The following is a 24,985-nucleotide window of genomic DNA, read 5'->3' as shown; positions in this document are numbered from 1 at the left end:
GAGGATCAAAGAAGGAGAAAGAAACCTTTCAGGATTCTCCTTACGGGAGGTTTCCATGGGTGCCCCCTGCCATGACAGGAATGGGATTCACCCCTCAGGAAGTCACAATGCCAATGCTCATCTTTCACAGTCCTGCCTGTGTTTACCTGTGTCCTCATGTATTAACACAGCCCAGGTGAGCCACACAACATGCCGATTGTCCTGGCTCTTCTTCTTCCTGGTTCCAAAAGTGTTTTGCCATTGAGTTTCAGTCCTCCTGTGCTTTTGCCCTAGGATCTTGCCTCCCCATAACAGTGTTTTCTGCTCCAGGGCAGGGCATCATCATGGTCATCTAGGGCTCAGGTCTTCATGCATGTTGTGGGGCACCTGTATAATGGCTGTGGAAATAGGATTCATTGGCATCTCAGCTGGCCCAGGTTTTGCCTGTTGCCCCTTGCCCACCATGGATGCTTTTCATGACCCATGTGCTGTGTAAGTCCAGGCAGGGAGAAAAGGTCTTCTCCAAAGTCAGTGTCCTGCATTGCCAGGGTGCAGTCCTTAGTCAGGCATTTCCATCTCACACAGGAATTGGAAGCCCTGTTCTTAAATATCTTAAGAGTGAGGTGTTTGCCTTTCATAAAACTTTCTGATATCCTTCACCATTTGCTTTTTCTCATTTTCATTCATTGTGCAGAGAAGAACTTTTTTAAAAATTTATTTTAAGAAGATAAGGGGTATGGGGTATGTATGTTGTTAATTAACAAATGTATTAAATATTCCATCAAGGAAAGTGTTTTAACAGGCACTCCTTGTTTCATGCACTATTTACATATGATAGCTTAGGTGAAAATGTTGCTTGAGGGAAAAGGTGATATTCTTATGCCAAGACAAAGTGTCTCTCAGCCCAAGTCATTACATTTACTTGACAATGACCCTGATCAGAAGAGCAGTGAAACTAGTTCATAAATAGACTTTTATATCAGTGGCCTGATGAAAGACTAGAGTTCATAGACTTTAGTGATTGTGCATGGCACTGTTTTGCAGAAGTTGTGCTGTTAATATTAATATTCTGGTCAAATTTTTATGCAAATAATTAAAAGTTGCCATATGGACTGTCTGCTGCATGTGGAATGACACCTGGTGCTAACAAAGGCAGTGCTGAACTTCACAAGCATTTGGGGTTAGATCCTCGTTTGGGGTAAATTGCATTTGATACACTGACTTCAGTGTGCCTGTATTTGATACGTCTATATGGAAGTTAATGGTGGTTTGGGCTGTGTTTAGACGTTTACATATGACTTCATGTTATGCTATTTACATATAGAGTACAGTATGTGGGAATACAGTATGCTCTTTGTAGTTTGATAAATTGCCACTGAGCTTGTAGGTCTGATGCAATGTACCTGTGATCAGGGACAGCTGAATCAGGGATTGAAAATGAGCTGTCAGAGAAGATGTCATGAAACCAGGCTCAGCCTACAGTGCCAGCTGTCTAACCTTTGGCTGCAGGGGGAAAAGGCGAGGACATGTTCTCTCTTCTCCTGTGGTTTAGTATCTAAAGCGACTGCATTAGTGCCTAAAAAAATGAGAAATAAAAAGCAATCTGTTTATGTATTCCTTTCCCTCCACAAATCAAACGGTATTTGGGGAGGATTACAGTCCTACAGATTACGTGGCTTGGCATCAAATAATTTTGCTGGGAGTTGTGAAATGAAAAGGGGAGAGAGGAAATTTCTTTTCTTTCTTTACCAAAAATTGTTGTCTTCTTTCTTGGCCATACAGAGAGGATAATTCAGACGCAATGAGTTTGTTCCCCTCTCACACGCAGCAGCACAAATCAGTAACTCTACCAGAGCCAGGGCTCATCTGCATGGGAAGTCAGACCACTGTAATTATAGATATATTGCTGCAGTTATGCCGTATAAGCTCCCATGTGGATCCTCTTATTACAGGATAAAGAGTGACTTTTTCTCAGCTTAGTTTAAACTGCCTTTTAAGAAACATCAACTGTCTTGAAAATGGCCACGGTCCATATTGGAAGACAAATGCTCACATGGGGGATTTAGGTTGCCAGCATGATTAATTAAATTCACACCTTCCTTTATACTGGTGTAATTCCCCCTATCTGTGGTTAGTGTCAGGTTCAAGGCAGTGTTAATCCTTCTCACAGCCTTTTTAAACTTCTGTTGAGAGTCTGCTGCTAATGAGATGTCCAAACAGAGAACCTTATTGCTGGCATTTTAAGAGGAAAGTCCTTTGCACCGGGGCTGGGCAAAACCAGAAGTTGCCAGTGTAATCGTGTCCCTGAGACCTCAAAGCAGTGGACAGTGTCCAGTAAACATTACTGTTCCCAGTTTTACATCCTTGTTTATTTGTGCTTGGTACAAAAAATAAAGTCTTGGCCCCGCTGATGCCACTGGTAGAAACTGGGGAGGGTCGGAGTGGGAAAGGTTTTTGCCCAGAGGCCAGAGCAGTTCTCCAGGGTATACCTGTGCCTAGTTCCAAGCCCTGGGCTCACTCCATCAAGCAACGGGTTTAGTGAATTTAGTAAACCTTCCCCCATGAGACGGGTTAGTTTTGTCAGCTCTGATGGGATGTAACCATGTGCACACAAACTTGCTCAGGCTCTGCACGAAGGCTGAGCTCGGGCTGGCAATAAGGACTGTTTTTTAGCCCTGGGGCCATTTCTCCTGGTTGTTTGTCATGACCTGCTACACTTTGGACCCCAGAATGATTCCCCCTTCCATTTCTCAATCTGACTGGCAAAAAAGGTGCCATATTGTCAAATACCATAGTCAACAATCTCGGTGCCAGAAGGGCTGTTCTTCAGCAAATCCCCTGTGGCTGGCAGGACACCACACACGGTTCCATCTGCAGTGACCTGCCCTGCAGACAAAGCAGGGAGGAGAGCCTGCTGTTGGCTGTTGGTAGTGCTTGCATTGATTAATTGATGCCTTTTTATTCTGTTTAAAGGCAAACTGAAATAAAATGGGTACTCTTCATGTGATTGTTAAATACGTGTTGCTGGTTTTAATTCCATAAAGAAAAATAAATCCGGTGGTTTTGCTTTATTTTATGCAAATCTTTGAAAACCTAGATTAGAAAGGAGTGCAAAATGTCTTTTAAAGCCGCTGTGAGTAAAGATGAACCAAGAAATAGCTTCTGCCTCCCAACTTAATTATATGAAGGTTCAACAGATAGAATCTGAGGTCAGAAATCTGCCTCCTGCATCCTAGGGTTCTGATAGCTTTAAACTGGAGATGATGCCCGTCATCGAATCAGACAGCTGTATTTTTTATTTTTCTTTTTAAGGAAAAGTGTGTTAAATTACACTGTCACTGAGCCAGTTTTGACCAGTGCCTTACCATATGTAGAAAATGTTAAAACCTGAATACTGCTTTCTTATAAGAAAGTGCACCAAATTGCCCTTCACGAAAACCCAGCTTAGAAACGGTGCCACAGGGATCACAGCTCAGTGGGGCGCTGACATGTAAAGTCAGGGTGGGATCAGGCTTGGCTTTTGTGTCTCTCCTGACACAGCTTTCTCTCACCCGAAGCTATAGAAGATAAGGCAAACTGAAGCGTATTCCTTGCATCACTCCCAAAGCACAGCTCCACATTTTTGTGATAGCTACAGAGCAGTTTCCCATACAAGAAGATACCATTCCAGCTTGCATCCAGACCAGAACAGTTTCTGTGATCAGACTTACTCCTCTTTCTCAGCCTCCAGCAAGCTTAAAACCCCATAACTCTGCAATCAGAGCCCAAAGGTCTTGCTGTGTGATTGCTGATCTGTAAACTTGATGATGAATATTTATGGTGCAGTACAGGCTGTTTCTTTAGCTGCGATTTTCCAGGGACTAGCTCGACATCACGCAGCCAGCTCTGCAAGTCTTTGGGAGTCTCTCCCTTTCTGTTCCAAACACAGATGAACTTCTTTGACCCTGTCTTCACTGATAACAGCACACAGCAGGGATGAGGAAGATAGATGCACACCTGAAGCATGAATATGCCACACTCTTCCTGGAGAGAAGGGACAGCATCACAGCTGATAGACGTTGATCACCTCTGCGTGTTACTACATGGGTTGATGATGTACAGGAATGTACAGTATAGTGCCTTTCCCTACAGTTTCTGTCTGTTTCTCTTCCCTTGAGGGATTCTTACATACTAGACCTGCTTCCTCAATACTTTGAAATAATGTACTGACCTGATGTGCTTGGCATGCAGAGGTGATACTGCTGATCTGAGTCACTCCTGTGGGATGAGGTAATGCAGCTAATGGCTTGCTTACACACGGGGCGGCGGCAGGCTGCTCTCCCCTCTAGGAGTGGTGGTCCAGAGACAGTGCAGCTGAGCACGGGGGGCTGTTCCTCCTTCCAGGCCTCCTTCCTGCAGGAGGCTACTACACTTTACTATTCTTCATTAAATTGATTAATCCCGTTTCTTCAGGCTTTATGTTTTCTTCCCTGTACATCCTGCAGGCAAGTGCCAGCCTGGCTCTCTTCATTGGTGGGGCACAGATTAGTAAATCAAGGTTTCATTCTCACACTGAGTGTCAACACCTCCCCTGCACAATAGGTCCTCCCTGCCCTCTCTGCAGGGTGTAAGCTCCCACCCTGCACTAGGAGCAAGCTTTGGCCAACGGCAGCTCCACGTGTCACTTCGCCCCGTGCCGGTGGGGTGTCCCTTTTCCCTTGGGGGTGCCCATGCTGTCTCTGCTTCCTGTAAGCACCTGCCTCCTCCCACCTATGCCTGCATCCCTCTGCACCTCTCTGCATCCCTCTGGCTTCCCCTGCACATCTGGGTGGCCAGAGTGAGGTGCTGAGCCAGTGAGCAGCCCTCTGTTCCCCTCGTTGGGAAGCAGCCAAATATGAAGAAGCAAGGGTTGCTGGAGCCTGTGCCTGCCCTGTTTGCTCAGAGGCCATTCACACTGTGTGCCCTATATATTTTTTTTTAAGTTGCCCGTGGCTCAAGTGCTGTTCACCTGGAAGAAGCAGGTTTTCCTCCAGTGCAGCAGGGTTACTTATAGCCCTGCTAGAGCTGGCACAGAGAGCATGCATCTGGGGGGCATGCCCAGGTGCTCAGCCAGACCACCAAAACATAGTTTATTTTTCAAATGTATGCTTTTTATTATATCATATATAGAATCATAGAATGGTTTGGGTTGGAAGGGACGTTGAAGATCACCTAGTTCCAACCCCCTGCCATGGGCAGGGACACCTTCCACCAGACCAGGCTGCTCAGAGCCCCATCCAGCCTGGCCTTGGACACTTCCAGGGATGGGGCATCCACAGCTTCTCTGGGCAGCCTGTGCCGGTGCCTCACCACCTTCACAGTGAAGTATTTTTTCCTTATGTCTAATCTAAATCTACCCTCTTTCAGCTTAAAGCCATTCCCCCTTGTCCCATCACCACATGCCCTTGTAAAAAGCCCCTCTCCAGCTCTCTTGCAGGCCCCTTTAGGCACTGACAGGCTGCTGTAAGGTCTCCCCGGAGCCTTCTCTTCACCAGGCTGAACAACCCCAGCTCTCTCAGCCTGTCCTCACAGGAGAGGTGCCCCAGCCCTCTGATCATCTCCGTGGCCCTCCTCTGGACCCGCTCCGACAGGTCCGTGTCCTTGGGGGCCCCAGAGCTGACTGCAGTACTCTAGGTGGGGTCTCATGAGAGCTGAGTAGTATAATTTTATAAAATATATTTTTTATGGCTCTAAGCCCTCCTCCTCTCTGGCTGGGAGCAATCCTCCCTGGCAGGACGTGGCCCCGACAGCAGGATGAACAGGGGGATGACCCTGTCCCAGGGACTGCAAAGCACACCAGGCACCTTGTGGCCACTCAGTTCTTATCTGCTCTCCCAAAGCTGACAAAAGCAGGCACAAAACTATAAAGCAAGCATAAATTTGGCATTATCTGATCCTACTAATTCCATATAAATGTAATTATGTGCTGGTGTCAGATCTAGATTGCATACATACCAGTGGTTTATCTCTTATTGCACAAATCTGAAGCTGATGATCGCATAACTGCAGTCACAAGTTCTCACAAAGAAATGGTCTTCAGCAGGACTGATGGCTACAGCAGATGGCAGATGGTGCCAATGATGTTCTGCGATATGAAGGTCAATCAAAAGAAGGATGTAACTTCTGGCATCTCAGTGGACTTAGTGAGTTCTTCATTAGAATCTTCATAGAATCGTTTCAGTTGGAGAAGACCTTTCAGATCATCGCGTCCAACCAGGATTGCCAAGTCCACCACTAAACCATGTCCCTAAGCACCGCATCTACACATTGTTTAGATACCGCCAGGGATGGTGACACAACCACCTCCCTGGGCAGCCTGGCCCAATGCTTGACCACCCATTTGGTGAAGACATTTTTCCTAATATCCAGTCTGGTGGCACAACTTGAGGCCATTTCCTCTTAAAGAAGTTTTCCATCCCTGTGAGTAGCAATTTATCTCTGTGAGCACTGTCACCATTGCATCCCTCATGTTCAGCTGCTGTTTGCCACCACTACTTGCAAAAGAGATTGATATGATACAAATCTGTGAGGATGCACGTTCCCATAGACTTAAGTTTTCCAGCACATAAACAAAGCAGGAGTTTTTTTGAAGATGGTGCTTCTTTGGATGAAGCAGGTAGTGTTGTGGGCTCGCAGAAGATAGAGTCATGGGGTGCAAGTGGTCCAGAAAATGCCTGCACCCTCCCCAGACTGCTCAGAAATCGCCTGCTAGCTTTTATCAGAATGCTAAAGAAGCTGAAGCAATGCTCGCTAGCCTTTAAACCTCTGATTGAAGTGGAGAAATGTACTGGAAAGGCTGTGAAATTCCACATCCAGCTTTATAATAGAAACACCCACATTCACTCGAGAGCAGTGGTACTTGCTTGTCTGAAGTCTTCAGATTTCTTATGCATGCTGTGACATTTCCCTTCCATTTAATGGCATTAATCCTACGCTGGGATTGCCTTGGCTTGCTGCTGGGACGCTCTTCTGCCCAGCCTTTCGCTACAGTTGAACAAATGAATACTTTGTGGTATGCAAAACTTGCCATTTGGGTATTATTTTTGCTACGTAGTTTTTTCTTAAATGCCAGCATCACTTTTCTCTCTCTCCCTCTCCTTTGTGTGTTACTTTCCATGTAGTGTGAGCCCATCTGCATTTAGTCGGATGAGTGGGATCTGTGGGCATGCAACAGTACATGATCCCTTCTATTACATAATTAAATTGCCATAATGTATATGACTTAGGAATATGTCTGAACAAGTTGCTATGAATCATACATTTTTCAGCCTGAAGCTGCCCTATTTAGCTTTTGTTAATCATTCCGCTGTTCCTACATTTTGAAGGAAAGCTTCCCTTAGCTTCAATTCCAAAGGCTAAAAGATGGAAAGGGTGAAGCACATTTCCATCTCAGTTATTCTAGTGAAATATGAACATAAGGTGAATTACACCACGTGCAGCTGAGATCAGAATCTGGCACAGCATCTCAGTGCCGCGCGATAAGAACTTTCCGCAGTCCCAAGCTACTGAACTATCCATGTCAGCAAGCAAGTAGATGGGTAATTGTTGTAGTTCAGCATCTCAAATATTTTTGGGGCACAGATCTGTAGGGCAAATAGATATTTTTTTAAAAATTGGCCCTTAAATCTGTTGTTTTCTTCTCCTACCACTTGCCACTTGATCAAAATAATAATAAGAAAAAATCCTATTCCGAACAAATACCTTCTTGTTTTTAGCAGCATCCTGCTCTGAGCAAAATTCATCTTGTCTTTATCAGGAGTTCTGTCTGATCGGAGAGCGAGGATCCTGCCAAAAACATGGGAGAGATTTCACTAGAATGAAATGCAAGCCAGTGTTAAAGGGAAAAAAGGCCAACATTTGCTTATTTACTGTGTGTAAAACTTTGTCTTCGCTGCAGCTCATCTGTCTTTCACCACGCAGCTCAGAGCAGAGCTTGGCACTCGAGTGCCTGAGGTTTTCCAGTCGGGTTGGAGTTGACAATATGTAGACAGGGTAGCTGAATCGGTGCGTCTGGGGAGCACAAGCACACGTGAGTCAAAAGTGACACATACCATTTGATTAAAGAAATCCACCTGGTTAAGAGAGCCCCTGCCCCAGCGCTGGCACTGTCTGGGGAGGCAGTGGGTCTGGGGGGCTTGCGTGCTTGCCTGCTGGGCAGCTGGGGAGCTGCCCTGCCCTGACCCCAGCCCCAGCCCCAGGCAGGGTCTTGTGCCTGGGGGCTGGCCCCAGCCGGTACACCACAGGGTGGGTAGCGCTCGGTGGGGTCACCCACCCTGCAGGTCTCAGTGGTATCTCACTAGTGCTCTCCCCAAAACCCAGTATCAACAGGCAACCTGTGTTTTGGACTGGAAACTCGTTTTATTGTGGATTTTGGTGATTCACTCTTCTGCCTTTGTTTCTGCGCTGTTTCTGCTGTGTCGACCGCAGCACAGTGGTTGCATCTAAGGGGCATCTTATTACCATGCACAATTTCATACTGGGTGAGTAATACAACCTCTGCAATATATTTTAGAGTCAGGCTTGCAAAATCTCTGGTGTAGTGAAGGGACCGAGTGCAGTACAAAGGAAACACAGAATGCAGTCCTGCCCTGCGCAGGGGCAAGGTAGTGAATGTACGTATTTTGACGAGAATTTAATGTTCTGGGTCTTGTAAAATGTACTCACGGCACTGCCTGCATGGATGGGTTCAGCCTCTTTTCCCACATTGCAGCATGGAGACTGCATGGAATGAATAATGAATGTGATGTTATTTCTCCTGGTTTCAGAAAGCAGAAAGAAGTAGCAGTTTGGAAGGGGAGGGGAGCCTTTGTCATGCAGATTAAAGCGCTTGCATTCATACAGGCAGAGACCTTCTTGGCACAGTCTGTGATCCTTCTTCAGCTTTTCTGCTTCGACTAGAAGATTGACCAATGTCATTTCTCCCTTCTTAGTATTAGTGTCTAGCATGAGCTTACATTTCATTCAGAGACTACGTTAGCTGCACAATGGTCCTATTTATAAACAATTTACTAGAGAGTGCAATTAGGAAAATATAGGTGGTTGTGAGAAAGAGTGATGAGCCTTTGCTCACAGTGGTTATGACAATATTTTCCTCTTGCACAGCATACAGATGTGATCCCAGGGTTGTAGGGCTCCTTGTGAACATTAAGTATAAATGTAATAGCCTGACTTTTAGGCTGTCTTTACAAGAAAATAAAAATAGAAAATGTTCTTACCTTGCACAGTGAGCTCAAGCTGTCCACCTGCATGTAAAATGCTAATGGCGATAAGGCAGGGTTGTGCCCACCCTGAGACAGTTACTGAAAGGAAAACCCTGCTGGAAGCTGGAAGAACGGCTTTCTCCATCTACACAGAAGTAAATGTGGTTTGTATCCTACCTCCCAGGGGTTTTCTATTTTAACACAGCTGTTTGGACATACGTGCTGCAAGATACCCTGACACTCAATGACTTTAGCCAGAGCCGAGAGTGCTCATCGCTTCTGAACACATCAGACTCTGAGGAGCAAAATTTCAGAGCTGGTCAAGCATTCTAAAGGTGAAGTACCTCAAGGATGCTAAGTCCTACAGAAAGTCTGGCAGAATATGACCCTGCAGGTCAGTGGCACAAGCAGGAGGAAAACCCTGGAGGTCAGTCCTTCTTCCCAGTCCCACGCTCAGCCCATGAACCAGCTCCGTCACTTGGTCTCCCACTGCAAGAGTGATTGCTTAGACATATTCCCCATATGACAAGGTCCCTTGAGAATTGCAACACATTAAAAATACAGGGGGCTCGTCTGTCCAAGTTATTTCTTCTGTACAGTTTTTTCAAGCTATTTCGAAAACAGGTCCTCAATGTAATTCCAATGTATACAAAATCAATGTATACAAACTAGTATAAAAAAGTAATAAAACTGACCCCGTATGAACGATGTCATATGCATCAGCAAAGCCCACCACAGTCTATTGTTTGAACATAAATATCTGTTACAGGTTTGTCTTTATGGGTGTAAAACCAAAGAAAATTACTGGTGCCTATTCTTGGAAAATATTATTAATTACTTTTATTAATATTTTCTAATAACTTCTCCACTGGAAATGATGCAAATGCCTGTCAAGGAGTGCTCCAGTTCTCCAAGCTCATGAACTTAAAACCAGGAAGCTTTCAGCACCTTTGCTTTGATTCCCACTGCAGGCTTTTCACCCAGATAGGCCAGATACCAATTTTCTGGATGTTGCCTAAATGACTTTTTCTTAGGAACTTCATTAATTTCCATCTCATACTAATCACCCTGATTTATCCCTCAATTTAGAGCAAGAACTACTGAGCAAAGAAGTAATGCTTTAGTTTTTGCAGAGATGAAGAACCACTCAATAATGTCACATTTTTGTTATTATAGTGCAAAACACTACGTAACTCTTTTTAGAGGGGGATGCTTCTGCATTTTTCTGGATCTTTACAGCTTCTGAGCAGTTCAGGGATGGAGTAAATGACAAGGAACTATAGAAACTAAGAGCCATGATTTTTCCTACCATGTATTTTTCAATTTTTAGAGCATTGAATTGCCTACTGAAAAAGGATTTGAACACGATGTGCAAGTAGGTGCAGTTGAAAAATGATGGCATCAGTTTAAGTGCCATATCTTGAAGTCAAATGATTACTCTCAAATGTAGCATCTAGCTTTTGTAGACTATAATGGGAGAGCAACCAACTAACCAGCCGAGGACCCCAACATTAGAAAACTGGTCCAGGGCATTGTCAGCTCCAAATCTTCTCTCAGAAAACTGAAGTCAAAATTATACTCATTCAGAAGGCATTTGTAGTGAACATTTTATTCCAGTCAAGTGTTTCTTTAATTATTTCAAAGCATGTATTTCTATTTTTATCACTATCAATCAACCAAAACAAATCAATTTGTTTGTTAAATTAAAGAATTTCCCATTGAATCCCATTAGTTTTTAGTGAGACGCTCATTTTAACTCCCAGTACAGCTAAAGCACCTGCCTTGTAGCAGATAATAGTTCCTTTTGCTTCATATGCGCAGATGTCCTGGAATGCAAGAGGATAAGGATTTGAGGGGACATATCTTGTAGGTTCAAGTAGCAGTTCTTTTACTGGGGTTTTGTGTTGTGTTTTTTTTTTAATAATGGAAAGAAAAGTAAGTCAAGAGAATATTATTTTGTATTGAAGGTGGGGAATCTAATCCAAACTCCGTGAAATGCAGTGCCTTTTCCTTTGCGTTGGGTGAGCTTTGGACCAAGTCCCAAGCTGTTCACTGCAAAACGCAGTGTTTTGCAAAGGCAGTCCCAGCCCTGCAGCCTGATTCAGTGCTGGAGCTGCCTGCCGGATCGATACCCCAGCCTGTTCTGCCAGCGATCTCTCTCTGTGAATGGGGATCATAATCCTGTTGCCATTTGCATTTCCAGGTTGTAGTTGGGAACTACTGGGCTGAGTTGGGAGACCTCTGGTAACAGTGAGCATCTTTCCCCAGAGGGACTGGTGCCCGCGGTGGGATGATGCAGGGGCTTGGGGCAGGTAGCAGGGCCCTGCTGGTGCCCCAGGGATGCCACCCTAAGGATGTGGGCATCCGTGGCAGGCATCACACAGCAGGTCTGAGAACTAAACAAATGGGCAGGTAGGCAGTTCAATGTGGTTTTGAGGCATGTTATTTCATGGAAATTTTTTAATAACCTGATTTGCTTACCTGGAACTGACCTACTAACGGTTGTAAACAGTCTTTAAAAACAGTATGAATTTTGTGCTGCTGAAAGGCAGCCCTGGAGACTGAAGTTATTACTCCTGCTTCAGGGAGTGATCAGCAAAAACCTTCCCCGTGCACTGCTGGCAGCCTGCCTCATCTCCAGCCGGCAGGATCACTGACTTTGAAGTATAAGGCTGAGTTACTTGGAAACAGTGTGGGACTCCTCAGAGTCTCATCTCAGCCCAGGTTTATTGCACAGGCAGTGGACTGGAAACATTGTTAACGCCGACTGAATGTGCTGGGATCGGTCTGGCTGATCTGCAGGCTCTGAGGCTTGTTTGCACCATGCTGGGATGTTCAGGTCCTTGCTATGCACTGTGTTGCCCTTTCTAAAACGAAGCCTGTTATCTAGAAAAGGAAATTTATTCAACCTAAAGCTGATCGTAGTTTAGACTGAAGAGAAGCTTCCACTCCGCAGATTGTGAAGATCTCTCCTATGGCACTTTCAGTCCATAATGGGTTGTCACCTGCAGACTGCACACTTAAAAGCAAGGAATAGATCCACAGATTTCCCCCTGCTCTGAAGAGCAGACCCTAAAAAAGGCTTATGAGTAGTTGTGAACCAGCACAGGAATGCCAGGCATGGAGACAGCTGGGTCCTGCCTCTACTGGAACACTGAGACTTCTGGTGAAATGCATCCAAGGGCAAAAATGGGTCATCTGTAGGTAGGCTGCAAATCTGGGAGTTTCTTATGAGTAAATGATGGAGTAAATCCCCAGAGAGACCCTTATATGTGGTCTGACCTCTAGGCAGGACTCTAAAAACATTAATAAATTCCCTGTGCAGCACTTCTGGAGGGCCATGGTTTCCTCTACAGTGGTGCAAAGCCCTTCCCTTTGCCACTGGTTCCCACTGGTTCCCATGCTGCAGCTGGGGCTGTGGGCTGGTCCCCTCGTGACTCCCTTTTCTAGTATTTCAGGGGTTTTAATCTGCTTAATAAGCAAGTGATGTCTGCCTCCCCCTCCTTATCAAAGACCATGAAATGCACATGAGTATGGAGGGCTGGACTCAGAGCACCAGACAGCCAGTCTGTAAGCAGGGAGCCCTCCTATACCTACCCCGGAGGAGACAGGCTCCCCCCAACACCCACCGAGGAAGGCAGGACACACACAGGTCCGTGTGGTGATGCTCAAGGGGCTGAATTCCCTCAGTGTGTGTGTTTCAGGGTGACTGGCAGTGCTATCTAAGGAGATGCAAACTGTGATTAAATCTTGTGCCTGACACCACAAAATAACATCTATGTACAAAACTGAAAGCAAAGACAACCTTTCTTGAGGCTTTTTAGTTGTAATTATCTTTGAAACAGCAGAAAGGCAAGAAAAATCTTGTTATTGTTGTTGTTGTTTTTTAATTTAATAGATGTCCTCTATTGAAGGACGTTATCACAACGGTGATTTGGCAGTGGAGGTGAGTTGAAGCTGAAAGACCAGATGCTCAGGTGGTGTAAAATGGCTTTAGCTTCGTGGAAAACAGTGGAGCTTCATTGCTTTGCCCTTTATGATTTGATTCATAAGCCCTGACACCTTCTCTCCTGTTTCTAACTGCTAAAATCACTTTTTCTCTTAAATAACAGTTTGAGGGTGTTATAAAAGGACTTTCACTAACTTAAACAAGCAGAAAATTAAAACCTTGTGAACTAATAGATTTAATGCTCTGACTTATCCTAATTCAGTCCTTGGGCAGTTTGCTTTAAGGAAATGTTATGACGTGAAACTGAAGGAGAGGATTTTAAACAAAAACCCAGCTGGATCACATAACCAGAACTTTCTTACTTAAAAAAAAAAAAAACCACCAACCCACCACTTCTGTTTTTAAAAGTCATTATGTGATACAAACTCTTCTTGTTTGCCGATTCTTGGAGCCAGCCCTGAGATAAAGGCTTACCTAATGCATTGGGATTTTTCCCAGACCGCGTCTGTCACATCCCATCAGTGCTGTGAGGTGCTTCCAGTCCCCTTCCCTGCCTGCTTCAGTTGTAGTCGGTGGCAGAGGGGGCTGGAGGTGGAAGGTCTCCAAGCCTGGGAGTGTTGTGCCTTGCTTGCTGCTGGCCCCTTGCCCAACGCCCATGACATCTTCTCCTTTGGCCTCGTCATCACAAAGTTTGGCATTCCTGTAGGTTATTCCCCTCTGTCTCGTGTTTGCTTGTATTACCTGTTTTTTCCTCAGTATCTCAGGTGAGGTTAGACTGGCTGTGACGGTCCTCAGCACTGCCTGTGTTTTAGGTAGGAGACCCCATCACACAGGGCAGGCCAGTCTCTCTCCTCTTGTGTTATCAGCCCAAGCACAAATCTGCTGTCAAGCTTGCTTGTCTCATCACCTTACCCCCAGTCAATCCTCACCTTCAGCAAAACTTGGCTGGGGTATGGTGCTGTGATAGACCATCACTTCAAAATGCACATGGCAGCACTTCGAAAAAATGTAACAAAAAGAGACAAGTAGATTTCACACCCCAATTTTTCCTAAGAATCTACTACGCAAAGCTAGACTCAAGGGTCTCAGCGTACCTTGCACAGTTTGGTACGGAGGTAATAACACAAATAATATTTGCGCAGATGAAGACAACCACTTTTGGACCAGAGGACCCCCAAAGTTCCCTTCCAACCTGAACTGTTCTGCGAACATGTGCTGAGAGACTGGTGCCATGCAGTCGCAGAAATGCAGCCAGGACCTCCATGTAGCATGTGCCCGCAGAGGGCTTGATCCTCTGTCGGGGTAAACAAAGTGGCTGTGCTGAGGGGGGCAGGGTCCCCGCAGCAGGTAGGCTCCCAGCCTGTGATGGTGCTGTGTGAGAACCCGGTGCCTACCCTGCCTTGCACAGAGACTTAGGTTTCCCCTTCCCCTCACCCTGGTTTGAGATATGCAGGACTATTTTTGCCTTCCCTGTGCACGGATGATGTCATTGCAATCAGCCATGACATCATCTTCCAGGATAATCACTGGTGTGGAGGGGAGAAGGAATGAGGCTTGCTCATGCCGTACCTGTCCACGTGGGTTTGCTGCCGGCAAGCCTTGGGAGTGCTGATGCCGAGTGAAAAAATCAGAAGCCTTCCTAAAGGTTTGATATAGCAGTTTTTAAACTTCACCATCCTGAAATCAAAGATCAAAAAGGAATTGAACCCACCGGCAGATGGAATGATAAGGCTGGAGCAAACTGAATTTGAACACTGTCGGATTTATTTCTATGATATTTTTAATTGGAGACTAAGTAAATAAATAAATAAATAAGATCTAATGTGATTGCTTGGCCAACACTAAAAAAAAATATATCTTGGCTTTTGGCCCTGGAAAACCATCTGTCATACCTAGCAGGAGTTTGCACCTAAGTAATCTTTTCCCTTTTTTTTTTTTTTTTTTTCTGTGTGTCTGTTTGTAGTATGAGTTATTCCTTACCCTGGATTCCCTCTATTGCTGCCTCTTGTGAGGCTGAGCCAGTCGCATATGTCAGGTTTCAGCAGGCAGCAGGCTGCCTGCCCAGGTAGCAGATTTAATGAAAATTCTCTCTTTTCCCATCCAAGCAAACCAGTTCTCATCCCGTGTGTGCGCAGGAAAGGCACGGCGGTCTCCCAGGCCAAGAGCTGTCTCATCAGCGACAGAGCCCTGGCGAAGGGCTGCCAGGGACAGCGGTGCCTTTGTGAGTGTCCTGTCCTGCCTAGATCCTGAGGATTTACTGTGCTTGCTGGCATCTTTATGAACGTCCCCTTCGCTTCTGTTTCCTACCTCAATATACTACTCTTGTTTTCGCACAGAATGAGGTAAGTTATTAGCACCACTACTGAACTTAAACTGCACCTACATATGTATAGGTATCCAACTAGAAACATGACAACCCTCACATTTCTTTTTTTAAATTATTTTTCTGATTTTTCTCTTCTCCAGAACTGCCCATCCTTAGAGAAAGGGTTTCTTCCTCAGGAATTCAGGAGGCGAGGGTCAAAATTCATTGTATTGAGTCAATTGATTTTGGCATACCGGGTTTGCACATTATTCATCTTCCTTTGGTTTTTAAGATAGGAGACCAGGAGTTGCTCTAATTAAGGAGGTGACCTTGGCACAGGGATAGCCCTTACCACAGTGAGGTGTTCCCTGCTGGAAGAGGAGAAATTACCTCCCTTTTGTAGGTGCTCTGGGGCAGGGAGAGAGCTGCAACAACTGTGTGGGCTAAAAGTCACAAGGCAATAATGGTAAAAAAGGGAGGGGTCGGTTTATTTTTAATGTCATGACTTGTGAAGATGAATGGTTAGCAATGCTTGAGGCCCATGCACGCTCTGTTTGCAGGCATGTGGCAGTAGGAGACTGGTCAGGAAGGTAGCCCTGCTGGGAGATGGGATGGTAACCCAGGTCCTCAGCAGTCCCATGGGTGCTTACAGCCCTGCTGACTGCCCCTGCTCTGTCCATGGCAGAAGCTCTCAAGCATTGTGGAGCACGTAGTGCCACACGAGAGGGATGACAAAGTCAGGAGTTTACCAGCTTGATTGTGTAGATGAATCCTGGTCTTACCTCTCCCATCCCACAAGATATTGTATCATCATCAACTTTCACTGCAGTTATAACAGCTACCCTAAAATAAGACTAAATTAAGCCCTGTCACTGTGATCTAGTTTAAAGTTGGATTATTAGTTCTTGCTGAAGTGTTTGATGCGAGGGTGGTGGCATTCCCTGTGGCAGCCTGACACAGAGTGATTCCAACATGAGCATTGTCCAGCTCAGTCCCACTGTAATATCTCCCATTCTTTTAGCCCAATAAAAAAGCGTTAGGTACTGAAGACACAGTCTGGCTATAATCCAGTCCAGCCATAGTGAAAGTCAGCCAGCTGGCTCATTAAACTGCAGCTCAGAGGCCAAAAAGACTCATCAGAAATAAATTAAGGTATGAGGAGAGAGAGGTAGAAAAGGAGAAGGAAGCTAAGTAATGAAATTTTGCAAACTGCAAGAGTATTTTCTACTTTCCACCAGGCCTTCAAGTGGGGCAAGGATGCTGTGGTACCAGTGGGAGGGATCTCTGGAGAGCAGTGAGTCCAAGTCCTGCTCAGGCAGGGTCGCCCGCAGCAGGTCACCTAGGACTGTGTCCAATTGGGTTCTGAGTATCTCCAGGGATGGTGGCTGCACAAGCCCTCTGGTCAACCTGTTGCAGTGTTCAACCACCCTTACAGTAAAAAAAAAGTTGTCTTCTTATGCTTAAACAGAATTTCTTGTGTTTCAGTTTGTGCCCATTGCCTCTGGTCCTGTCACTGGGCACCAATGAGAAGAGCCTGGCTCCATCCTCTCTACTCCCTCCCCATCAGGTATTTAAACACATTGATAGGATCCCACTGAGCCTTCTCTTGCCCAGGCTGCACAGTCCCACCTCTTTCAGCCTCTCCTCGTCGGACGGAGGCTCCATCCCCCTCACCACATTTGTGGCCCTCACTGGACTCACTCTAGTATGTCCAGATCTTCCTTGTACTGGGGAGACTCTCAGCTTCCAGGTTCTGGTATAACAGCATGGGTTTTGCCTCACAAATCCTTTACATGCTGTCAAATAATAGAATAGCCATTGCTCAGCATGGTAATTTTGAAAAGAAAGTATTTTACAAGAAAGGGCATTTTACGCTTAAATTTAACTTCTGCATGGGAATGGAAAGGTATCTGGGTAATGGCAGCACTGGGATATGTGGGGTCACATGGATACTTCATGGTTTTGTTGACTGCACATCTGTACATAAATAATCAAAGCACTAATAATGCGTGCAAGGGAATAGAGGCCATTTGGAAACCTGAATAATTTTGATGGAGCGTAGAGCAGAGAATACTTTTTCTCTGGCCATGTGTTTCACCACACTAACTCATTTTAGTTGTCCTTGAATAGACTTTGATCTTTTACAAACTTACTTGATATTCAAATTATTTGGCCAGCGGTTGAGTAAATACATTTCCTCCTAGAATTTGCTTATGTTACCCGAGATAATCCATTGTTCATGCTGCAGGGAAAGTCACCCAGCTCATACAATGTGATTTTTGCTTTCTGAGCATCCGCCAATTCATTCATGCATTTCAGTTTGGCCAAGCAGCAATTTCCTGCAAGCCATATGATCAGTGTCTATCTCCAGAAGTATTTATGATGCTTTTCCTACAGATGCGTTAGCAAAAAGTTAAGTTTGTAGAAATATTAATCAAAAGCGAACAAAGTGGTTTGTGTGTCATCTAAGCATCAAAAGCTGGAAATGGGATATGATCTAAGCATTATATACCTGTCAGAGCAGTATGAGCTTTCTTTTATTGCAGAACAAAGCGTTGGTGACTGTGTGGTTACTCCTATCTCAGCCCTACAAGGGCAGTCCCGGAGCTCTGGCACAGTGGAGCCGCAGCACAGCTGTGTTGTCTGTTGAACAATACCACAGCTCTTCCATTAGGCTCACCAGCCCGATCAAAGTCAGTATTTCCCATGGCCCCTTGTAACAACACAGGTATAATGACTTTAATATTTACTCCAATGTGGTTTTTTTTAAGTACAGAAGGTAATAATGTCTGCAGCTAGTAAAACTATTTGAATTTAAAGACTAACCTCAAGTCATTTGTGAACTTCCACGTACAAAGGAAAGGTTTATTCCTGAAAAATATCACTGTTACAATACAGAAGAGTGGCACTAAAATATATTCATCTCCAAAAGAAAAAGGATAGCAGTTCTGCATGGGTAAGGAAAAAGGAAAGCACTCAGTCCCACTTCATTATGCGACCTGGAATGAGCAACCCAGTATCTTTGTGGGCAAAGGTGTCCTGTCAAGTCTCTTCTGTGGAAATCTGTAAATCTCTGCATTTCCACCTTTGTGACAGAAGGAAGAATTCAAGTGACTTCCCTTTTCCTCTTCTTTAAAATGAAGATATGGTTACACTACGTCAATTAAAAACGAACTTTTGCAAATGTAATGCAGATATTAAAAGCCTGGTACAAAAATATTGGCTTAAGATTTGTATGTTCATCTAGCACCTAGTAAGTACTGAGTGTTGCAGGTGTGTTTCTGGGAGCCTGAGGTGCCACACTGTATAAATAACGGTCACTCATAAGGTAACTGCTTACGTTGCTTTGCACAGTTGAAAATAAACTGTATTGAGATAACAGCCCTTTGGTACCACCACTTGTTTCAGGAGTTGTTTTCTTTCTGTTGCAAATATATCATCATAGTTAAAATGACTAAACACTTTGAAACTTAAGCCAGGCTCCAGAGGAGTTGCAAATTTAAGTGAAGTTTGATGGATACTTTGATGAAGTCAAATGATAAGCAGTTACTATTATGAATAAAACAAGAATATTTGTTCATATTTGGTTTAATACGGGCTCTAAACAAAGGCTCCAGAGTATGTGCTGGGGACCAAATTCTTGGTTCCTTCCTCATTTTTCACTCTGTCATGCTTCCACTGAACTGGATGAGGATCCTACCGATGCCCTTGTGTCATTTTGAACTTTCCAGCTCCCACTTTACATAGCACAAAGCAATTTGTTTCCATTAAAAAGGACATTAAGGTGATGTAGCTGAAATTGTTCTGTGCCCTAAATCTATATAATTTGTTGCTCTTGAGCAATTCAGCTCAGCTTCCATTACCACAGACTGACATCAACAAACCATTTCATCTTCCAGGCCTGTCACATCAAGTATTTTTTACAGCACTGTTATAACTTCATTTCAGAAAGTGGCTGTGACAAAGAAGGGGCTGCATTAGATTCAGTGTCAATAGCAATCTGATTTGCTTCTCAGAAATCTCATTAGCCATAAATAAATTAGAAAGTGACATGTGTACACCATAAGTAGTTCAAAACCATTGAGAAATTAAGCCCTTTGACAAAGCAGTGCAGTTTCTTATGCATGCCCTAGCAGAAGCACCCTTGACCACTGATGCTTCCTTAGCAGTGGCATGACTGTTGCTGGTCCCATCCTCTCCCTGCTCTTACCAGCTGCCATGAGAGTACTTGTTCTCAGACCCACCTTCTCTGGAGTTTCTTGTCTCCCTCTCAAGGGGGCTGCTTCTCAGGTGATTGTGCAAACTCTGGTTTTAAATAACCGGAGATTAAAAACCAATGAAAGCAGCAGCACCGAGTGCCAGGGATGCAGGCTTTGGTGGGGGTGTGTGGGGAAGGGCTTCAGCACCCAACACGGTGCAAGGGCTGCTGATGGTTTCTATGTGTCTGGAGGCACTGGAAGAGGCTGAGACAAATGTGTTCAGATTTATGCTTTTTTTAACATAGTGCATTACTTCTACTGCCTCTCTGCTCACTAGACAACTCTTTTGCCTTTTTTAACCACATTGAGTGCTCATAGTGCGTTGCACTGGTTGCTCCAGAGTCACTTCTTGGATGCAGTTCTTCTTAGGGCTGGTCTGCCTTGCTTGGGTCAGACCAGCTTTGAATTTGACTGCCTTTAAATGCCTTGCTTTTGAAAAGTCTCAGTTTGCTACACGATCCAGATCTTTCTGTCCTCCCCAACATTTTCTGCATTTGAATTTTTACCAACAGTGATTCTGTGTCTGACGGATAACAGATAAAAATTTTGGAGAGGTACCAATCTCCTGATGATCTTCCTAATTCTCATAGATAACAAATCTGTTTGATGAAAAAAAAAGTTTCTGAGCTGTTTATTAGTGATTTCTTAGTCCACTTTATGCTTTATTAATATTGGATATTGATAATTTCTAATCAGAATGCCAATATGGTGCTCAGAAAAAAACCTTGCAAAAGATGTATTATGTCTTTGCCATTATAAATCAAACACATAATCTCCTCAGAGGATTAATTCTTCTCTTTGGCAGGTCTTATGTTTCATAATTATATTTCTGCTCTTGTTCATCAGCATTTACACTTTTTTGTCTAATACCACAATTCACTGTCTTTCAGTTGCTGAGGGGTTTTAGCCTACTGTTTTTGAATTTGCTGCTACAACAGCCCTCTCGTAGACTTCACAACCTGCTCAGGAAGCCATGGTTTGTCCAACAGTTAGCACCAAAAAAGTGGACATCCCGTCTCTTCATTGCCATCCATCTTGCCAGGTATGACCTTTTCTTCCAGGTACTTAGTTTTCTTTATAAATTTCCTAAATTTTAGAATATTGGATTTTGATGCCACAGGAGGCATGAAATAGGGCAGGATAAATATCTAATTGATGTCTTCCTTACATTGTTTACTGACATTTAAAGGGCATTTCAGCTGTGCCCATGCAGTGACACAGTGCTGGCACTAGCAGCCATGGGACAGGAGAGTGTCCTTGGGGACACTGCACAGCCCCACACTAGCACAGCAGACCAGACCCTGCTCACACTGGTTTTTCCATCAGTGGGGTCTGTCCAAGTCAATATTTCTCAAACTTTTTGAAAGTACAGCCTTATTCTGGCTCATTCATGTAGGTATGACTCCCCTAAGCACAGTCCCCCCGACACCCACACCCCCAATAACAGCTAAACTCAACATGTTTCTGTTCAGAGCCATGTTTGGCTGATCACTTTCATTTAAAGTTAGTAACCTTACTTAATGCATAGCTCCCGTTTAGACACTGCAGACACTCCAAAAACACGCCTAACACCTGTTCACCCATCCTCAGATGAGGCAGCAGCATTTTGCGGTAAGAAATGCCTCTCCTTTCTGTATAAGTGCCTATACATCCAACTACCTTCAACTGCTAGCAGGTGCTCAGCACACCCATGGTGAGGACGAAGTGTTTGTACCTGCAGAATGTAGAGGCTACTTGTCTTTTTTCCCAGACATCGAGACATCTGGGCGACTGCCCTTCCTCTGTAGAGATGTGTGTTGGGCACCTTGCAGATGAGCCCTGGCAAGTGAAAGGGGTGGCTGAGACCCATCCCAGGAACTGTGTGGCTTGTAGCTCGCTTTTGCACCAATCTGGGCAGCACAGCGTAAAGGAAGCCTGTGAAAAGGTCTTGCACAGTGCCCTCAGCAGGGATTTTGCTGGTTGTCCCCAAGCGCATGGAGGCTGGCACGTGGAAATTTGGCCAAGAGTGAAAAGGAATGCACAAGAGAAAGCTGCAAAGTTCTTTACAAGTTCAAGAACCCAAAAAAGACTTTTTTTTGTTTGTTTTCCTACGTATAACAAATGAATATTGTCTTATTATTACCTTCCCAATTAATAATCTAAACTGTTCTTTTTTGTTTGATTTTGTTCACTTAATCCTCCACTGCATTAAGCACGCTACAGACACTACACGCTAGCAACCTTTTTATTAAGATCCCTGCCAGCCAGAAAGCATTACGACCCACTCTGCACTGCTGAGACTGGATGGTTGGTTGGTCAGCAGGTTGTCTCTGCCCACGTCCAGAAGGAGAGATAAACATTGTGCAGGCCACGGGCTGCTGCAGATCAAAAGATGTCAAGACAAGCAAGAAGATCATAATTTTCCGCCATTGCCTTAGAAATCCTCTGGTTTAAGAAGCACCTGTTCTTTCTGTGACCTGGGCTAGCACACTCTGGGGCCACTTAGTCCCCTGTGAGCTTGACTTACATTTCTGCTAGGTTTCTCTGCTGCATCCTCATGCCTCTGACAGGTCTGCAGAACAATATTTAGAGCCATGTAGAAGTTAAAGCACAGAAAAAATAAGGTCACTGACAGTGGACACTTAGGGAAGGGCACAGAAGTATGGAAGTTGTAGGATAGCTCCCTCGGGAGGCTTTGCTAAGGAAATCCTGAGTCAAGTATGATATCTTTGTGATTAATAATCCTTGATATATTCTCTCTTCTATCAATTTTTTGAATTCACTGTTTGAACGCATAGAGTTGTGACACCCACCAATGTCATGTGTCAGTGACTTCCCCGGTTTAACAACACACTGTGTACACCTCTTGTTTTCAAATCTGCCACTAGAAAGTTTTAGGTGAGGTTCCTCTATTTATTTATTTTTATTATGAGCAATTGAATCATTATTCCCTGTTAACATTCCCTATGTGTCTCATGATTTTATAAACCCTAATGTATTCCTTATGGTCCTCTTTTCCTTAGGTTGAAGATTCCTTATCTCTCCCAGGTTATTTCCCATATAGGAAGATTACCCTTGCCTCCTGTCTTTGTGCTTTTTCTACTACTACTATGTTGCTTTGGAAAGACATGCCATTGCTATAAACCATAGAGATGTATGGCAAGATGGAGGCATATCACTGTTATAATATTGTCTGGTTTTTTCTTGATTTTTTCTTAACATTTCCTAATATTAATATTAAAATTAGTCTTTTAAAGCTGCTCCTGAACTTTGAATAGACAGTTTAACAGACCTATCTAAGATGTCTTTCCTCTGGTGGCAATAACCAGGCTGGAGCCCATGACTGAATACACAGTTACAATTCTCTTTCCATAATGCATTATTCCACATTTATCAATATCACGTTTCACCTGGCTTTTCGTCATCCAGCCACTTACTATTGCAAGGTTGTTACAACCCTGTGCAGTCAGCTTTTGGTTTTATTGTTCTGATTCAGTTCATATCGCCAGCAATCTCTGTTCCTCTCTTTTCCAGATCATTTGTGAAGATGTTGTCATATGATCCATACGATTCATATGATCTCAGCCCTGGAATAGATCCCTGTGGGACTTCACTGGTAATCATCCATGTCCAAGAATACTGCCTGCCTATTCCTAACTTGGTTTGTCTGTCTTTTAATGGTGATTTGCTCATGCAAAGCCCTTCCTCCTCAGGAAGTTTATGAGGAGACTAGCTTGCAGGCTTACCCAGGGAGAGCGAGGATTGTTAGCCTGAGCCAAAATGCACCTTGTCTGGTCTCCACAGGAGAAACAAATAGAGGTCAGCTACAAGGGATATTACTCATGCCTTCCACAGGTCACACTTTCTGTAGCAGAACATCACCATGGGATGAAATAGCAGAGTGTACTAAGCCCGACACTTCAAAAGGTTTGGTGTTTAACTGTTTGAACAGAAAGGGCTAGCAATGAGATATTTGCGCCTGCTTGCTGGGGCTCTTTTGGCCCCATTCTTGAAACCTTGTCGTAATCTAAGGACACCTGGCAGAAGATTTGAATGCACATTAAACTCTTGCAGGATGGTTCCTGAGTATGCGTTTGACCAGCAAAGTGCCAGATGCCTGGGAAATTGCTGGGACATTCATGTTCCCAGTGCCGGCAGTGCTGCACAGCACACCGCTTTTGCAATGAGAAGGGGAAAATTCCATCAGGAGAGGCTGAAGATGGTGCTGGCTTATGGGTCTGCTGTGGGGAGCCTGGAGGCGTTTCCAGAAGGGCAGAGCAAACAGGCGGTGACACCTGCACCCATGCCCTTGCTGGTGTGCCCGCAATGATGTAAGGCAACATTAACCCACAGTCCAAGAAGCACTTATCACCAAGGCTCCTGTGTTTCTTTCTCCATGGCTGCTTGGGGCCGAGTGAAGAGCATGCATCTGCCCAGGACCACTGCCATCCCAGGAGCCTGTGTGCTGGTGCACGCCCCCCTCGAGACCTTCCAGTGGCAGTATGGAGAAGAGCAAGCTTTCACTGTGCTTCCCTTCATAACTAAAATTGGAGAGGTTAAGTCCTTTAATTTGCTCCTGATGTGTCTAATTTTCTTTGCACAGGCTGACGCACACCATAGTGCCTTTGTACCCTCTTGAGAATGTGGAGAAGCTGCCTCATACAAATACCTCTTATGAATAAACGTAATAGTTCACCTTCAGTGAATAGTGAATAGTTCAGAGGTCTTTGAACTGGTAATTCCATTATCTGGTGTTGGTAATGAATCATACTTGCTTATAAAATCCTGTTTGCCTGTATGACATTTTTAAGTTCCAGCCAACATCATATTCTGATGTAAGAAATTTACTAATGGGCACTAATAACAGAAATAAAATCATTGCTAAGAGAAAGTGATCATGATATTTCTCCTATAATATTATTATTATTATTTTAAAGTATATAATAATGCAATGAATAACACGTTTCATTTGATGGTAATCTGTAAGACTTGTGGTGAGAACTGGGTTATTGCTTAGCTGCACCGAGACTGTAATGCAATAGGTAAGCCTCTGCTCTGGCAGTCTGATCTGGTGGGCACGTACAGCTGTGCTGTGTCTCGCTGGAGTCAGGGGCTTTCTGCTCCAGAGCTGATCTGTGAATGCAGAAGTGGAACCTACGCACAGTCAGAGCTAAGGGAGGCGATGCAGAAATCAGTGTCACCATCGTTCTCCTTCTGTAGGCCTGCTCAGATGCATTTGAGAATATAAACTCCTAACCAGGGTGGCTCACAAGACGTGCATGCTCATAAGAAAGTT

At 44.4% G+C, this 24,985-nt stretch overlaps 1 long non-coding RNA gene across 5 annotated transcripts in view; it reads left to right on the top strand.

Moving 5' to 3' along the window:
- The window catches only part of LOC114012350 (uncharacterized), a 47,631-nt gene extending 23,052 nt beyond the window's left edge, over positions 1 to 24,579 (top strand). For 4 of the 5 annotated variants that reach the window (XR_008748059.1, XR_008748061.1, XR_008748057.1 and 1 more), the window contains 3 exons: positions 16,937 to 17,018; positions 20,601 to 20,752; positions 23,224 to 24,579. This is a non-coding gene — a long non-coding RNA (uncharacterized LOC114012350). The remainder of the gene's footprint in view (positions 1 to 16,936; positions 17,019 to 20,600; positions 20,753 to 23,223) is intronic. The other variant, XR_008748058.1, reaches the window with a different exon arrangement.
- The last annotated feature ends 406 nt before the right edge of the window (positions 24,580 to 24,985 follow it).

The sequence above is a fragment of the Falco peregrinus genome, chromosome 7, assembly GCF_023634155.1.
Source record: "Falco peregrinus isolate bFalPer1 chromosome 7, bFalPer1.pri, whole genome shotgun sequence".
NCBI classification, from domain to species: domain Eukaryota; kingdom Metazoa; phylum Chordata; class Aves; order Falconiformes; family Falconidae; genus Falco; species Falco peregrinus.
Note: the sequence above shows the minus strand (reverse complement) of the source record. Positions and strands in the feature narration are given on the sequence as shown.